Below are 9,916 nucleotides of genomic sequence, written 5' to 3' on the forward strand. Positions count from 1 at the left end.
TGTATATTGTTTGGTGCTATTATAAAAGGTGTTTTTTTTTTTATTTCTTTTGCAGTCCATTTTATCATTTGTGTACCTTTGATTTTTGTGATTTAATTTTGTGTTCAACTAATTTTCTGAAAGTACTTATTAACTGTAGGATTTTCCTGGTGGAATTTTTGGTTTGGTTATGTATACAATCTTATCATCTGCAAATACTTTGACTTTTTCCTTTCCAAAAAAGATCCTTTTGATCTCTTTCAGTTGCCTTATTCCTCTAGCTAAGACTTCAAGTAATAAATTGAATATGTTGAGAAACTCAGATACCTTGTCTTGTTTCTGATTTTGGTGGATTTACTTTGATATCCTCTCCATTTAGATTGCTATTGGCTATGGATTTACTGTAAATTGTCTTCATTTTGTTGAGGTATGTCCCTTTTATCCCTAAGCTCTCCAGGACTTTTATCATGAAGGTATGTTGCGGTTTGTCAAATGCCTATTCTGCATCTACAGAGGTAATCATGTGTTGTTGTCTGTCAGTTTGTTTATATGGTGTATTATATCTATTAGTTTACGTATATTGAAATATCTCTACATCTCTTAGATGAAGCATACCTGGTCATGGTAGATGATCTTTCTCTTTTAGTAGGGATTATGGGGCTGTTTATATTGTTTATCTGAAATTTAATTAACTTTCGTAAATGATATGTATCTAGAAATTTAATCATTTCTTTTAGATTTTCCAATTTCGTGGACTTTAAATTGTCACGGTTCTCTGGATTTCCTCGGTGTTTGTTGGTACGTATGTCTTTTTCTCTTTAATTTTGTTAATTTAGATATCTTTTTCTGCCTTTTGGTTAATACTAATCGGGTTTTATCAATCTTAATAATTTTATTTGAAAAAAGAACAATTCTTTTTGATTCTTTGTGCTTTTTCTTTTTCCTGTTTGTTTGGTTCTGTTTTATAGATTTTATCCCTACTTTATTAATTCTTGAGGTCCAATCCTTTTGGGTATGATTTCTTCTTGTTTTTAGACCTTTCAAGTGTTCTGTGAAGTGACTAGTACAAAATGTCTCTATTTATTAGTTGTAGTTAGTCCTCTGATCCTGTCTCTTAGAGTCACCCTCGCTGTATCTGATAAAGTTGGCTATTTTGTGCATTAATTTCCTGTTGGTATAATATTCTTGTGTAATGTATACAATTTACCCTTTTTCACACAAATGCTAATTTCCCTACCCCATTATCTGTTTTCAACCTGGATATTGCATTGTGATGTTTATTCTAAGCATCACCTGTCTCAAGTTTGTTCTCTGTATTGCCAATAAAACAACCAGCCAACGCTGAGCAATGGAGAGAATAGGGTGGGACATCCTGGTCAGGGAGGGTAGGAGAAAGAAGCGAGTGGGAGGGGTCAGAGAGGAGAGATCAGTAGGGGAAGACTTGGAACCACCAGGAGAGATAAACTTGACCTAAGATATGACAAAAAGTAATGTGTGAAATCTGAATGGGAGGAAACTATGAGGGCTTGGAGGTTTAGGATGGAGTTAGTATTTCCCAGCATGGTGCTCTAGGTTAATTAAATAAATCCTACTCTCCATACACAGATTTGGGTATATAGCTAGTTTAAGAATAACTGCTATTTAAGTAAAAGATAAATCAATAATAAATATTAATATTTTAAATTTATTTTTTAATTTATTTTTTTGATTATTACAATTTATTCACTTTATATCCCAGCTGTAGCCCCTTCCCTCCTGATACCTGTTATTTTGTTTTTGTGGTGTGTGTGTTTATGACTGGGGTGTTTCTCCTTCTTTGATGGTTTATTCCCTGTGTTTTCATAGATGTGGTTAAACTTTTTAACTTGGAAGTTTTCTTCTAATGCCTTCTATAGATGCATGATGGCTAAATTTGATTTTATCTAGTAATATCTTGTTTTCCCATCTATTATGAATGAAAGTTTTCCTGGGTGTAGTAAAGTGGTCTGGCATTTATTACTTTTAAGAGTATGTTCAACAATCTGAGCAGGCCCTTCTGACTTTTAGAATATCCATTAAGAAGTTGGGTATTATTCTGATAGATCTGTCTTTATATGTAATTTGGTCTTTTTCCTTTGTAGCTTTTAATATTCTTCCTTTGTTTTGTATATCTAGTGTTTTGATGATTATGTGCAAAAAAGAGTTTATTTTGTGGTCTGGTCCACTTGGTATCCTGTGTGCTTCTTGTACCTCCTTTGGCAACTACTTTCTTAGGTTAAGATACTTTTTTTTCTATGATCAGTTGAAAATCTTTTCTTCAACTTTGATCTGGGTTTCTTCTTCCTCTATTCCTGTTATTCTTAGATTTGGTGTTTTTACGGTGTCCCAGGTACCTTTGTGTTTTGTGTCAGGATTATTTCAGATTTAACTTTTTTCCCCAAATATTCATTTCTTATATTGTGCCTTCAAATGGCTGATATTTTTCTCTTCCATCTCTTGTGTTATGTTGGTGAGGCTTGCCTTTAAAGTTCATGTTTTATTCCTAAATCTTTCCTTTCCAGATTTGCCTCTGCTTGGATTTTCTTTATTGATAATATTTCCACTTTCAGGTCTCCATTGTTTTATTTCCTTCTGCTGTTTGTTTGTGTTTCCATATATTTCTTTAAAGGATTTATTTGTTTCCCCTTAAGGATATCTATTTATTCATAAAGGCTATTTTGAAGTATTTTTCTTGTGCTTCAGCTATGCTGATTCTTAGGGCCTATGGTAGGGTTCCTGATCTCTAGTAGACAAACATTGTCTTGGCAACTGTTGGTTTTAAGCTCTGGGAATGAGATTGGGGAATTGGATTTGAAGGAAAGGAGGAAGCAGTCAAAATCTACAGTTATGCTATCTGTTTCCCTGGCCAGATTGGCCTATGGGTCCCCAGGGAATGCTTGCTGGGTGTTGGGGGTCAGGATAATGGGATGAGTTGTGATTTAAATTTACTCATACAACAGAAATTGTAAGAAAATGAAAGGGCTTTATTAGGTGCTCTACCATATTTAAAATTCTTGTCATTAATGCATTCATGTCACTGGGCAGACTTTCTATTTTCAGAGTATAAATAGATCTTATGTTTGTCAAGTTTTTTAAATTAATTAATTTGTTTATTTACTTTACATTCTGACTCCTTTTTCTTCTCTCTCCTCTTCTCAGTCCTTTTCCCCACCAGCCTCTCCTCTTCCCTTTCTATTCAGAAAAGGGTAAGCCTCCCATGAATATCGACCCCTTGGCATATCAATTAGCATTAAGACTAGTCCCATCTTTTTCTATCGAGGCTAACAAGCCAGCCCAGTAGGGGAAATGTGTCCTAAAGATAGGCAACAGAATCAAAAATGGTCCCTGCTCCCACTGTTAGAAGTCCCACATAAAGTCCAAACTACACAAATGTTATATACATGCAGAGGGCCTAGGTCAGTCCCATGCATGATTATGGTTGGCAGTTCATTCTTTGTGAGCCCCTATGGATCCAGGTTAGTTGATTTTGTAGGTTTTCTTGTGAAGTCCTTGACCCCTCTGACTCCTTTAATCCTTCTTCTCCCTCTTCCAGGGGATTCATCAAGCTTTGTCTAATGGTTGGCTATGGGTCTCTGCACTTGTTTCCATCAGTTGCTCGATGAAGCCTCTCAGTGGACAATTATTCTAGGCTCGTGATTGCAAGTATAGTAGAATATCATTAACAGTATCAAAGATAGGTGAAGCCTCTCTAGTGACAGTTATGATAGGTTCCTATCTGCTAGCATAGCAGAATATCATTAAAACTGTCAAAGGTGGGCTTCCTCTCATGGCATAGGTCTCAAGCTTAAACAGTCATTGGTGAGTCTCACTTCCTCAATTTCTGCTCCATCTTTACCCCTGCACATCTTGTAAGCAGAACAAACAAATTCTAGTTCAAATATTTTGTGGTTGTGTTGATATCCCAATTTCTCCATTGGAAATCTTGCCTGGATATGGCCAGTTCAGTCCTATTGCTTGGGTCAATCTCATTGCAACTTTGCTAGCTTATCCCAGAGATGCCCCTCCATTTCAGTTGTCTCTCCTAGCACTCTCTTTATCCTTCCTTCACATGATATCTATTTCCATATCCACCCTGACTCTTGTCCAGTCCGTAATGCACCCCACCCCCACCTAATCCATCCACTTTGTCTATTCTATTTCCCTTAAGGCTAGTCTCACAACCAAAAATATAAGGGATTTATTTTAACTATTTTCATTGTGTTTTAATTTGTTTGCAAATTATTTAAAAATATATTCAACCACCATTTTAGATTGCCATCTTGGAAGGTTTTTCACTGATTTCAGAGAAGCTTAAGGTACTCAATCATGTTGCTCTTGACTAAGCCATGAGCTCAATTTCAAATTCCCAGAACAGGTTTCACACCGTCTGAACCACATACATTAAATAGCTCCCAAAACCTATTCAAGAAGTTATTATTGGAAGAGGACTGAAAAAATGCTGAATTATCTAAACTATGTGTCCCCAATGCCCTCAGATGAAAAATAATTACAACAATTGAAGCTTTGATAACATGCCAAATACACAAACCTCAAAGTTCAACACAGGCCTACTGACCACAGAGGGACTATTGACAAGTGTCCTGCTTTTGTAACAAACTGAATGAGCTGTGCTGTCAGATTTATTTATTCTGGTATCTTTCCCAGAATTCGGATTATAACAATTCTGCAGATAAAAGTATCTCTTTTTTTCTTCATAAATGTTATGAATGAATGTTATTTTTATTTTTTTTCCTGAAAATTCAAGTTTAAGTAAGCATATCATGTAATTTTGAGGTGTATCCCACCAGGAATCTATTTGTTTTGAGTCCATGTTATAAAGAAATTGAAACTCGAGCATCTTTTGGATATATGTCTAGGAGTGGTATAGCTGGGTCTTGAGGTAGCACTATTCCTATATGTCTGAGAAAGTGCCAGATTGATTTCTAAAGTTATACAAGTTTACATTCCCACCAGCAGTGGAGGAGGGTTCCTCTTTCTCCACATACTCTCCAGCATGTATTGTCACTTGAGTTTTTTATCTTAGCCATTCTGATGGGTGTAAGGTGAAATCTCAGGGTTGTTTTGATTTGCAGTTCTCTGATGACTAAGGACATTGACTATTTCTTTAAGTGTTTCTCTGCTATTCAATGTTCCTCTATTGAGAATTCTCTGTTTAGCTCTGTACTCCATTTTTTTTTTTTTTAAATTGGGTTACTTGATTTGTTGCTGTTTAACATCTTAAGTTCTTTATATATTCTGGATATTAACCCTCTGTCAAATATAGGGATGGTGAAGATCCTTTCCCAATATGCAGGCTCTGGTCAGAGGGAAGGGGAAGAAGACCTTCCCTATCATTGGACTGGGGGATGGGCATAGGAGAAGAAGAGGGAGGGAGGGTGGGATTAGGAGGAGATGGGGGAGAGGGCTACAACTGTGATACAAAGTGAATAAAGTGTAATTAATTAAATAAAGTTTTAAAAAAAGAGAGAGAAATGTTAAAGTCCTCTGATAACACAGAAAATAGATGAGATTCAAACTGTAGCAACTGAATCCCAATCTGAAGACTTACTACTAATAGTTTTCTTTTCTTTCTTTCTTTCTTTTTTTTTTTTTTTGAGAGAAGTGTATTCTATGTAGAGTGGCTGTCCTAGAACTCTGTAGCCCAGGCTGGCCTCAATGAAGCAATTACACAGTCAATCTGAAAAACAGGGGAGAACATTATTCATGATGCTAAAATACAACATTAAAACAAGACATAGCAGGACACAACTTGTAAAATTGTTTTCCCAACTGTATTTATACATAATAAAAACACAAATATTCATTTTTATTGTTTCAAAAAAAAAGAACTTGAAACTCTCAGAAGAAGCCTTAGTCAAATGTATTTTTATGTATAATTTAATAACTTTATGTATGAATATATTATTATTAAAACATATCTATCCCCTCCTGATCCTCCCAAAGTCTCCCATACATAGTTCTTCATCCCTTTCTGGACTTTATGAATTTCTGTCATCTTTTAAAAGATTTTTTATTATTTGAAATGTAACTAATGAATTAAAATCTGAATGTTTTGAATCATATCTCTGAAATCAAATAAAGCAAACCCAAGAAAGAAAGAAAAGTGGTTCAAATATAGTTTTGTTGTATTCTCTTAAAAATATCTACCAATTATCACTCCTTTTGAGCAGTGGCAGTCACATTTATATCAGGCCTAGATATAGAACTTATATGTGTTGACTCACATAGGGCTACAGGGCACAATTTGACTCCTTTATACCCTGTGCTTGTAATCAGCTAAGTAGCCTCTCACTAAGACTTCTAATAAAAAAATTCTCATTACACCACAGCATGCTTGGAAGTGCTCATACTGCTTTCCATAAAACATCTTTAAAAGCAATGAAGAAAGCATCCACTGCCTCCCATGAGGGTCACGTTGATTACAGCATTATTATTTTCAAGATGGGGGAAACAGACAAGGGTTAAACGACTGTGGAAGGTCACAAGTGTCCTCTGTCTGAAGGAGAGTGACAGTTTTGTGGGGAATACTGGAGAACTTGAATCAGCATTAGCGAAGCAGTCACAGTTGGGCAGTCAATTACCCTCCTGGCTGTGGCATGCTATTAAAACTGTGGCTATCCTCATATAGTATGTGTCATTGTCGTTTAGCTCTTGTGTGAGGGATTAATTAATCTTCACAGTGATACTTCAGTCACCAGATTATTTTTGTTTGAATTTAGTTTTACATAAAAGTCTCCCATTTAAAAAAGATGGCTTTCCTAAGCCTTGGATGTTGGTACTGTGTAGGAATATTCTATATCCCTTAGGGTTTTACTAACTCAGGGTATCAGAAAATATACAAATATCTAAATGATTCAGCCAAATTCTAATTGCTCTTAAATTATATGTCTTTCCTGATCTTCCCTATGAGTGAGAAAAGTGCCAAAAAGAAGGCCCTGCTGTTTGAATCAATGTATAGGTCAATGAGATGTGTGCTCTTAATGATTAAACAAAGAGTGAAAAGTGAATCACTATTAGTTTGAGGCCCAACTAACAATAATTCTTTTGTATAGATTCCCAATTCCAGGTACTGTATATTCATAACTATTTTTTTCTTAAAGTCTACAATGACAGATTTTCATTATTTATTTTTGATGCCTTAAAAAATGCTAAAGAGCCCTTGCAAACTTTATTATTATCTAAAGTAAAGCTCAATTCTTTTATTATTATTATTATTATTATTATTATTAATTTGTTTTTTCAAGACAAGGTTTCTCTGGGTAGCTTTGGCTGTCCTGGACATGCTTTGTAGACCAAGCTGGCCTTAAACTCACCGAGATCTTTCTGCCTCTACCTCCCCTAGTGCAGGAATTGCAGGCATGTACCACAGAGTCTGGCTAAAGCTGAATTCTTAAAAGAATAATTTGTATTGACAAGATGATCAACACATTTCTTCATAGATAATAAAAAAAACCTCACCTAATATGATTATCTAATGTCAGACAATTTCACAAGATCTAGAAGTGAGAGGGGATGGGGTATTGAGCAATGTAGACTAGGAATGCAGTCATTACCCAATCAGCACTGGAATAAAACAGTTTTGTATTTGTCTGATAAAGACTAAAAGAAAACTGTAAAAAGTAAAACCAAATGTACCCTAAGATGATGAAATTGTAAGATATACAGGCACACAAACTGTTTCCATTGAAGAGAAATTAAACTGAAACAGTGCAATTGGATCTATCTTACCAAGTCAAGAAAAAAAAAAAAAAAAACAAGAATCTAAAAATGGATTGCTTCCTTGGCTCAAAACCAAGTTGTAAGCAAAGAAGGAAAAACTTAGTATCCTCATGGAGAACCATGAATCTGGAAAGTCAGAAAGAGAGCCCAACTAATAGTAAGTTGTGTTAACTTACCACAGGATATATCACCTTGATTAAGAAAAAACAATTTTGGTGATACCTGCTACTTAATCCTTTAAGTTCTATAAGACTCAGCAACCCCACTGATTTTACTTGACTGTGATGTGAAAGCCAACAGACTGCTGTTGTTTGTTCTTACTCTTCCATAGGTGAGTGATCCCTTTCTCCCTTCTCTCTCCCAAACAGGATTCTGATGGCGTTGAACATCTACACAAAGTACAACATGTTACTTAAGATTACAGAGAATAGTTAGATACAAGGTGGATGCTAGGGAGAAATCTTTCTGTAGGGGGTAGCTGTTATCATGTGAAAGGGAATAAGACTCTATGTAAGTGGATGCTGGAGAAGGAGCCATACCTTCTGCTGGGCGATGAGTCAGTACAAGACAACTAAACTTACCTGACATAAAACAAGCTAGTAAATTGGAAGATGATTCAAGAGCATGAAACTGACCTGACTTGACTTTTTTTTTTGCTTCGTTCAATTTGTTGGTTTAAGATCAGTGTTTCCAGTGAAGGCAACTAGGGAGTGTGATCAAAATATAATGAGAGCAGTTTGAATGAACTAGCCAGATTCCAAGACGATGGATGAATATTATTTGTAGGTCAAGATCATAGAAAGGAAAACACAATGGAAAGGATGGTAAGTGATCCTGATGCATCAGCTGAGATGGAATCAAAAGTGACAGCTGAGAGATTGGAAAGGTAAATACACATTTAGGTTTACTCACATAGTTTAAAGAACAAACACAGAGCTATCAATCAAAGCACCAAGGTATCATCTGCACATTTTCATTTGTACAGGGATTTAGAAACTAAGAAAAGCTTTTGTGAGGCTAAAATCATGTTGTTGTTTTTAACCTGTGATTAGTGAGGCCAGCTACAATGACTCCCTTAGTGTGCTTCTCTGATGTGCATACTTTTATAGAAATATATTAAACTTCTGTTAAAAGTAAGGTTAAAAGTACTGCCTTGATTTTGGAACTCTGTACTAATGACTTAGTCCATCTCATGCTGCCGTTCAACTGAATTCATCAGACTGGATAATTTTGAAATAAAATAAATTGACCACAGTTCTGCTTTGTTATTGTTTATTTTTGTTGGTTGTTTGTTTTGTTTTTCAAAACACAATTTCTCTGCATAACAAACCCTGGTTGTCCTAGACTAGTTTTGTAGACCAGGCTGAACTCAAATGCACAGAGATCTTCCTGCCTTTGTCTCCCTAAGGCTGAGATGAAAGGCATGGGCTACCACACCTGACTTGACTACAGTGGTGGAAGCTGAGAAGACCTAAAGTATGTGGGAGGGTCTTCATGTTGCACCAGAGCATGGTGAAGAATCAAAATGGTACATGAATCGCACAGGGAAACCAGGTCATTTCAATTTTTCAAGTTATAACCTACTCTAATTATAATGATACCAAGCCAGGCACCATGACAAAAAGGCAAAGTCTTCCTCATGAACTAATAACTTCCTAAATGTCTGAATCTTAGACCAAGTACAAAAGCAGTTACTGTGTTTTGTTTTATTTTGTTTTCTGACACAAATACCTGAAAGACAATATAGAGTGAAAACATTTGTTGTGGCTCATGGTTTCTGAGAGATTCCAATCCCTCATAGCTGACCAAATAGCAAAGATCTGCTGGAAATGGAGACTAGAGTATGTTCAAATGACCACTTTTAGTGATATCTTTCCACTAATTAACTCCTCTATTACTCTATTACTCCTCTATTAACTCCTCCCACTACAAAGGCTCCACAGACCTCTAAAACATTTCTAGCTGCCGAGGAACAAGTAGTCAAAGCATGAGTCTGTAGGACACATTTCAAATTCAGACCATCACAATGAGACTTGGAGGACTCATTCAAGCTGTAATATTCTTCCCTGACCCTCCAAAACACATCTTTCTCACACATAAAATGCATTCATTTTCTATCTCAATAGCACTCCAGTGACTTAGACAACAACTGAAAAGTACAAATCCAAATTCGTCTCTA

General features: G+C 35.8%; 1 long non-coding RNA gene across 1 annotated transcript in view; it reads left to right on the forward strand.

Annotated features, from left to right (window-relative positions):
* LOC132646473 (uncharacterized) overlaps positions 1-8,981 on the forward strand; it is a 29,575-nt gene extending 20,594 nt beyond the window's left edge. The window contains exons 2-4 of the long non-coding RNA XR_009584767.1: positions 429-452; positions 717-777; positions 8,106-8,981. This is a non-coding gene — a long non-coding RNA (uncharacterized LOC132646473). The remainder of the gene's footprint in view (positions 1-428; positions 453-716; positions 778-8,105) is intronic.
* The last annotated feature ends 935 nt before the right edge of the window (positions 8,982-9,916 follow it).

This window comes from Meriones unguiculatus, chromosome 11, assembly GCF_030254825.1.
Source record: "Meriones unguiculatus strain TT.TT164.6M chromosome 11, Bangor_MerUng_6.1, whole genome shotgun sequence".
Classification (NCBI taxonomy): Eukaryota; Metazoa; Chordata; class Mammalia; order Rodentia; family Muridae; genus Meriones; species Meriones unguiculatus.